Below are 8,355 nucleotides of genomic sequence, written 5' to 3'. Positions count from 1 at the left end.
GTAAGGGAATCCTCACACTGCAGCAGTCCCACTGGGAGGATCAGACTCGGGCCACTGAGTCCTTCTTATCACGGCTGTCTGCCAAATTCTTCTTAGGAATAAGTGTCACTTTGTGGTACCTCTATTTTCCTTCCCAATAAAATAATAATTTGGCAGTGCCTGAGATGATGATAGTAAATCAGTGTAAGACAGCAGAGGTTACCGATAAATTCAACCTATTTATCAAGCCACATCACTTAGCTATTTTAGCTGCCAGTGGATGTAGACTACTGTACTCTTAAAGTAGTTTGCTTCAGAAAACAAAGTAGGTGATGTTCTCAGGAAAACACAACCTCTCTTCATCCCAGGAGGGAATTACTGGGGGCTGACCTGTTGCGTTAGCATTGCACGCCAAGGCTGAACCACAGCCACCATGCCTTGTGTACCAGTGTGACCATTGCCTGGACCAGCTATGGCCCATGGGAGAAAAAGCAGGCATCCTCCCCGCTCCTTCTAGTATGACAACAGGTTTTGCATCCCCCTGACGTGATCTGTTGCCCAGCACCCCGAGGCATTTTGAGCCTTTCAGGGTTTCAGGGACAAGTCAGTATGGAGGCCAGACAGTCCTGCCCGCAGGCTGGCCCAGAAGCATCCTGCAGGTTCACACTTGCAGCTGGTTTCTCTGCTGTGCTACTGAAGAACTGTGAGGATGAGTGTCCCCAAAGGTCTTGATCTCCATGTCCTTTTGGTCCTGCAGTGACATCTGCCTGATTGCTGCTGAACCCCTATTCCCACCATGGGATCATGGCACCGTGATGAAGATCCTGTTAGAAGGAAAACCTACAGTCTATATTATATGTGCAAATCACCCCCTCTGTATGGGTTTTACAGTGTGGGACAGCAAGATTTTCCTTCAATTTGGGATTACAATTTTAATACATGTCCCCTTCTTCCACTTATCTCTTTCTTGCACTCCTCCTTGCATTTTCCCACTGCATTGCAGTGCCTTTCAAAGAGGGAGCTAACAGGTTATCTTAAGAACAGACCACAGACTTGAAATCTGCCCTCTGTTTTCACAAAAAAAGAAAAGTTTTTCAGGAGGAAAATCATATTCGGAAATGATGTGACTAAATGTTATCAGGTTGTCATGGTGATTGCAGTCTTTTAAAAAATGTCTGCATTGTGGTTCACTAATGAGCAATATATTAACTAAACCAAACACTGTTTGTCTTTTCAAGTATTATTCATATGCACTACTGAATTCAATCTCTCTTTTTTTTTTTTTTCTGCTATTGGAATACCGTTCTTTGTCGTATAAACACTGGAACTGAATTCAGGCAATAAACAAGAGCAGAGATAACTTTGTCACCTTTGCTATATTTCATACCACTGTATCAAGCTGAGCCTCACATTAACCAGTCTGCAGTAGTATATACTGAGCATCACATTGCCAGCAAAATTACTTGCATAAGGTAGAACTTCAGATCTTACCAGTGTTAGGGTTTACATTTGTGTGACGTGCAGAAGACAAGCTGGAACACTGAAGCAATGCATAAGTCAGGCTGGTTTTGCATTCAACCCACCCCTACTAGCTCAAACCTTTAAAATTCACCTTCCAAGTACCCTAGACCCCATGTGGCGCCTGAGGGAGCTTTCCTTCTCCTAAATGGGCATGGAAACAGTAGAGATGAAAGTACCTTTTAGCACTCACATACATGTCAAGGCATGGTCTGCATTTCAGAAACTCTGGACTTTAGAGGTCTTCCCAGCAGCTCCACTAAAACGTCTCCCAGAATGAATCTACCACAACCCAAGCGGACATGGTGGTTTTCGAGGGGCAGTGAGGTCACACCAGAGAGGAGAAAACATATGAAGATACCATAAGAGAGACAGTGAAAACTTTTGAGAGTCTGGAGGCCTTTCCATCCTGAAACTGTGCCATCCCAGGTTCAGGCTTGATCGGGACCTTCACTACCCTCTGAGCACTCTCCAAACTTGGCACTGGCACTGGAAGTAGCTCCAAATGATGCAGAGGATAAGACAGAGCTGAGCCCTGTCCAGACGGACATCAATCATAAATCAGACCTTTGCAAAATCGTTTCGGGTGGTGCTCTGTTATTTTTCTGAAATGAAAACTGTGTTTATGTTCCTGATTCTTTTGACACAAGCTAAGATGAAAATCCCAACTCTTTCAGTCTTCCCTGGAGCCTGTTCCTGCCCGAGATCTGCAGGAAATCCATGATTTTGGCTACGTCTCCTTGCAAAGCAAGTTTGTCGGTAGGGGATGAGAGAGCTGAAAACACATTGTTCAGATGTTTCATGTTCTGCGGGGAAGAGATGACATTATCATGCACACTTAGCCCTTATATTACGTGCTCTTTCTCTGCAGTTCACACCAAGGTCCCATTAGTTTTTCAAGCCTGCTAAAGGAAGACCGCATTGACTGGAACATAATGACTAGCAATTGAATTAGTTAAGTCTTCCCAGGCATTTTGCAACTTTTGTTTATAGAGTTGTTTAATATCATGACTCATTCACTTTATTTTTGTTCAGTGAGTAATATTTGGTACTTACACGTTTTCTTTTTGTAACATGTCTTTTGAATCTCCCTTGTTTCAACTTCGGTCTACTTAGAATTTAAACACGTAAACCCTGCTATTGAAAACTCATCATTAATTAATTATGCCTAACTACTCTCAACATAGGTTTTGTGTGTCAAAAGAGTAGTCCTGGCTCTCCATCTCCCGCCTATATTTCCCCTCCTTCCCCCCACCACTGCAAGGCTATATTTAGTTGGAGATTTAGGTTGATCTGCAATTCCCACTGCAAATTCCTTTCCATCAGCAACTACAGCCAGAAGGTCTGAATAAGGGAAAGGTTTGCACTTCAAGAGGCTTCCTGTTTCCCTGGATTTTCAGGTTTGCTACTGTTTGTAGAGTGAGGCTGGTACTAGACTCTGCAGACTAAGTGGCTGCTAATTCATCCCTGTTCTGGCACTGGCATCAGACTCGGGTGCAAAACATTGTCTGGTTGATGGCCCTTCCAGAAATATAGGCAGCGAAAGCAAGGAAAGCATGTCTGATCCTGAAATATTTCCAGAGCAAAGTGTCAGAGAGGATAATGCTGACAGGACTGGCAATCTCTCCGAGAAGGAGAATGAAGTAGAGGACAGCAGTCTGTAAATCACTATGGAGGAAAGGGCAGCAAGGGGAGAGCTCTGTGCGTAAAAGACTGAAACACTCAGCCCTGCTTCAAATGCAGGTGGGGAAAACAGAAAGAAAAATGTTATATACTCATGCTAGGTTTTCTCTAAGCTTTCCAATAGTGCTTTTTCCACAGTGCTTGTGCTCCTGGCCTTGGTTATGCCCTGCCCTGCCAGCTCCCTCTCCATTGGCTTTAACCTAAATTGAAAAGCAGCAGGGAGACGCAGCCTTTGCTTCTTCCAGGACCTGCACTGCAGAGACCATGTTCTGCCTCTTCCCAAAGAGCAGCCCAGTCTGGTACAAGAGTCTTGCTTGAGGGCTTTGGAGACCTGGGTTCAACCACCTCCTAACCATGAATGTCCTGGGCAGAGCCTGCTACCTTCAAAATGCAAGCCTTTTATTCACCTACCTCCTGCGCTTGTTGAAAGGATAAATAGTTTAAAGCCCATGAGATGCTCAAATATTGTGGTCCTGGGAAGCATGTAGTACTGGAGATTAATTGGGTTTGCTACCTTAGTCCTCTCCAGACTCTAAGATTTCCATTTTGCTAACTATTTCCCTACAATTCATGTTAATGTTTTTACCTACTGTTGAACTGTCAAAAAAGAGCCAATCTGGATACTTTCAGTTTCAGCTCCATTTTAACACTTTAACATTTGTTAAAATGAAGCCAGACACTTGACTACCTAGTTTGGATGATGTCAGTGTATGTGTAAAATGAACACGATAAAGAGTGTCATATGGAGCATATCCAACAGCTGATTTTCTTGTCAACCAGGAGAAACAAGATGACTGTATAACAAAGTTATCCCTGGAAGACTCAAGGCTGAGGTGCAGTGAAAAGATTAGCTGCACTTGTTCGCCTGCAAAACCTTGCTTTGCGGTATTACATTCTTGTCAGTAATTGTAACAATGACTCTAAGCCTGAACAAAAGCCAGATGATGCTGGTGAAGTCTTTCATGGGATTCAGTAGGCTCAGGAGCAAGCTCTAAGTTTATAATTTCTTCTGCCCTTGCTTAACATTTGTAGGCTTGAGACCAAACTTCTCAGCTGTTTATCACAAGAAGCCAAATTTTCTATGAATGTCCCCAAAGAATATCCACGTTGCTGACCCGAAGGGCTCACTTTCCATACACCCAAGCATGAAGGGCCCTTTGAAATGATGGCTTCAAGTGTCAGATCTAATCTTTTATTTTCACAGCATGTGCTGACTAAACAGAGCTGCCACTGGCTTCCATCTCTCTCCTTATTTTCTGCTTTCTGTCTGAGCCCTTCTGTTGCCTCTTATCGTTTTCCTATCTTGGGTCACCTGAAGTTGTATAATCTATAGTTTATACCTCAATGATGTGGAGTGGTGTTGCCACAGAGATATATATACACAGAACATGCATTTGCTGCCCCGTTCATTATACTAAACAAACAGTTTTGATAGAGGTCTTCTGCTTATAATTATATACTTCCAAATATCACATGATATTTTCTCAAGTGTCTTGTAATTGCAACAAGTATAGCTAATTGCCTTTGCTCTTGTTCTTGCCCCAAACTTCCTGCGTTAGCAGAACATATTTATAGCAGCTACGTAATAAGTGCACTGCACTGACTGAAATGTTGGATGTGTTTCAGTTCTTGTTTATGCTTTACTATTTCTTCTTTCTTTATAAATTAGAGACTCTGGAAAGTGTTGGGGGTCCGGCTTGGTGCAGTTACGATGAATTCTTAAGTTCATTTCTCGTTTTATTATATCTATATCTGCTCTGCAGGTTAAAAGACCTAGTAGCAGTGATAGGCCCTTTCCAAAACGATGGAGCCTAACACTTTCAAACTATGGAGAAATTTGGTCCAGATTCAAACTTCACAGCTTGGACTTATCTCCATAATGAACTGAACCAACACCCAAGATACAAACAGCCTTGAACTCAGATCCCAGATAAGGATGTCGTGTGCAAATTCTTCCCTTAAAGCTCAGACTCACGATCTTTTCGGAAAGGGGCTTTCCTAATTTTAGATGTTACTGCCTATCTCCTCTTTGCAAGTGCCTTTGGGTGGGAGGTTACCATGTCCTCAGCTGAGCCAAGCAAACAGACTCGGTGAGCTAATCAGCTTCAGCGCAAAGTCAGCAAAGTCACTTTGAGCTGCTGCAGGAGGTGAGCTGAGCCAAGCTGCCGGCTTTGCCCGGACGTGATTTCCCTTTGCACAATCGGACCCTGCTGTGGAAACGGTAACCCCCAGCGCAGGGGCAGCGGGTAATGGCTTGTTTCTTTAACCACTTCAGCTAGACCTGCAAGAACACCTCTGCCTCCATCCCTCCATGGTACTCAAAACTATGCCATCAACTTACACCAAGGCAGAATTTAGTTCCGCCTGTAACTGACAAGGGACCGATTGACAAAGGCCAGTCTGTTTGTATCCCTATGTATATTTGCATGATCCCTTTGTGGATACTTTTTAGATGAGTCAGCTTCTGCGAAAGGAAAAACACTGGTTTCACCAAGAAAATACAAAGGTTTTTTTTCAATGCCATAAAATGTCTCTTCACTTAATTACTTCTGAAGAGCTCAGACTTATGAATAAAGGGCCTAATAAGGAACTGCCATAGCTGGTGTGTCCCGGGGACTGCTCTTTATTTACAATAAAGCGAGTAGGATCAGGATTTGACCTGATGGCATGACTGCTAGCATTCCTGTAAATTCCAGTTGCAACTCCGCTTTCCCATGTAACTTTGCTTTTCCCAGAGAAGCCTGTCTGGTGTTTTATTTTTGTGTTTGGGCAGACTGGCATGTTGTCTCTGGCTTCGCGAGGAATGCCGAGGTGGAACAGACAGAACATCAGCTCTAGGGGAAAAAGAAAGGACCATTGGTTTGGAGTAAGCCTCCTGCCTTTCATCAGCTAATGTCCTACCTCTGGTAGAGAGGCATTTTTTCCCACCCACTTCGGGCTTGATGGAAACTAAAGGAAAACAAACCAGATTGGTATATACCTGGTCTGTAGATCATCGTGTCCTTCCCCTGCTTAGTAAATGTTTCTTTAATTGGCTTAGTTAGCCCCTCTCACCTTTCAGCACTTCAGGAATGACTCTTTGAAGAGAGCCATGTACAGAGATTTGGTTGACATTTAGTGACGCTAGGCTCTGCAGTCTCCAAAATATGACTGATGTCACTTGCTATGTTCCCTTGGGTCTCTGGGGACAAAGTCACTCTTACCCTGAAACATGCATTGACAATCTCAAGATAACACTTCTTTGACAGAGTCAGGGGCCCTGTTCCAGGGCCTAATGTAATCTCTAGAAAGTTTCCAATCTGGGCATTGTTTGTTATTTATATTTCATATCTGGGGTTTGTGTTTGCCCTGCTGTGATTTTAGTATGAAAGCTGCTAATAAGAATAAAAATTCATACCTTTTTCTGCTGGACAGATGTGCTGGCAGGTCTATGCTCAGATGGAAGAAACCTTGTTCAAGGTGAACAAATTCAAACGAGCCTAGGAAAATAATCACGACCTGTATTCTCACCCTGCAAACGAAGCCACCGGCACTGAGAAGACGGGGGCTGAGGTGTGAACGAAACTGAATTTTGCTCTAGCTAAATTAATCTATTAAGCCCACCTGACCGCACAGATACCCTTCACAGCACCAGGAGAGAAGTTCGTAAGCAGCGCGAGACACACTTTGGTTTGTTTCTTAGGAGAGGGCTGGCTTTATCACCGCTTCATTTTGACGCTCCCCGTTCCTGAACTTTATTTTCCTTGCCCAGACACAAATCAGCGGAGATCGGGGAAGGGGGAGGGGTGGGGGGGCGAGCCGCTGATACCCCGCTCGCAGGGCGGAGGGCTCCCATGCCCGCCTCGTCCCGCCGGAAGACCTCTCAAGTGCCTCGGACTCGCCTCTTTGGCGGGGCGGGGGGCACCCAAAAGACCCGAGGCGCGGAGGAGCCGGGGGCGCGGGGCGGGGCGGGGCGGGGCGGGGGAGGGGGGGCGCCCGCCCGCGGGGCGCGGGGGGCGGGGGGCGGGGCGGCGGGCGCGGGCGGCGCACGAGGGCGCTCGCGGGGCAGGGCGCAGCCCTCCGCCCGGCCGGCGCGGCGTTCTCCTCCGCACCCGCCGCGCGATTTTTTGTTGTTGTTGGTTTGTTTTTTTTCCAACGACGACTCGAGTATTGTTTTTAAAAAGGAGTGAAATACTAGTTTGTCTCTTGCAGACCAAAGGCTAAACCAACTGATAAAATTCAGCTGCTATCTGGGATAAACGCAGCTGACACTGCCAAAACAAGCCTGACCTCCCTTCCCGCGTGTGCGCGCCGAAGGGTTTCGCCGGGAGCTCAGCGCTGGGCGAAGCAGGGCTGGCACGGGGAGGGCGAAAAGGAGGGATGTGCGATGAGGAAACGGTACCTCGACAACTGGCCCAGGTTTGCTGCTTTAGCGCACTCTTTTAAATATTAATTTAATCATCGAGGTTAATGATTTATTGGTGGCAGCAAGAACTTGAAGAGGGAATGATAGAGAAGTTCTTTTTTTTTTTTTCTTGTTTTCTGTTCTACCTTTGATGAAACTGCGGGTTTGCAACAGCCTTCCCCTGTCGCTCTCTCCCCTGGGTGGTATCACAGCCTGAGGGCTCCCCTGTGAAAGTAAGGCCTTGGGCTCTGGTTCAGAAGGAGCAATTAGTACGCTGTAACCACCGACCTCTCACCAAAACCCTATAACCACCGACCTCTCACCAAAGCACCAGAGAGCAGCTGGAGGCCATGGAGAGTCCACCGAGCGGAAACCTAAAATCCCCTCACTCTATACGAACTTTTTCAGAGGGAGAAAGTAATGGAGCAGCCTGGGATGGAGAGAGAGGGTCACACGGAAAAGCAAGACATTGAACAAAACGTCTCCCTGCCTCTACCAGAAGACTCAGTTAGGTTAAAATTGGTTCTGTGGTGTACGATTTGAAATGCGCTATTTTCTGTCTCTTGTACAGAAGCCCAAGGTCTGCCTAAGTCAGGTTCTCTGGCTGATCTGAAGTAGCACTTACAGCTGAGGCAGTGTTAAAAATGGTTCTTGTGCACGCTGCCCGAGGTGTTCAGGTGGGCTACTGTAAGGCAGGGTATTTGGGTCATTGCTGTGACCACCATCTTATCAGACTTCCCTCCAGGTGAGTATCAATCATACCTGGGCATGGTAATAAAGGCTTCCTATGT

General features: G+C 45.8%; 1 long non-coding RNA gene across 2 annotated transcripts; it reads right to left on the bottom strand.

Moving 5' to 3' along the window:
• Positions 1–1,252: 1,252 nt before the first annotated feature.
• LOC142029445 (uncharacterized) lies at positions 1,253–7,127 on the bottom strand. 2 transcript variants are annotated; one of them, XR_012649919.1, is made up of 3 exons: positions 6,784–7,127; positions 6,578–6,659; positions 1,253–2,303 (listed from the first exon to the last, which is right to left on the bottom strand). It is a non-coding gene; the product is annotated as an uncharacterized LOC142029445 (long non-coding RNA). The 2 variants fall into 2 exon arrangements; XR_012649920.1 differs by lacking the exon at positions 1,253–2,303 and adding an exon at positions 5,796–6,014.
• Positions 7,128–8,355: the final 1,228 nt, after the last annotated feature.

This window comes from Buteo buteo, chromosome 3, assembly GCF_964188355.1.
Source record: "Buteo buteo chromosome 3, bButBut1.hap1.1, whole genome shotgun sequence".
Taxonomy (NCBI): Eukaryota; Metazoa; Chordata; class Aves; order Accipitriformes; family Accipitridae; genus Buteo; species Buteo buteo.
Note: the sequence above shows the minus strand (reverse complement) of the source record. Positions and strands in the feature narration are given on the sequence as shown.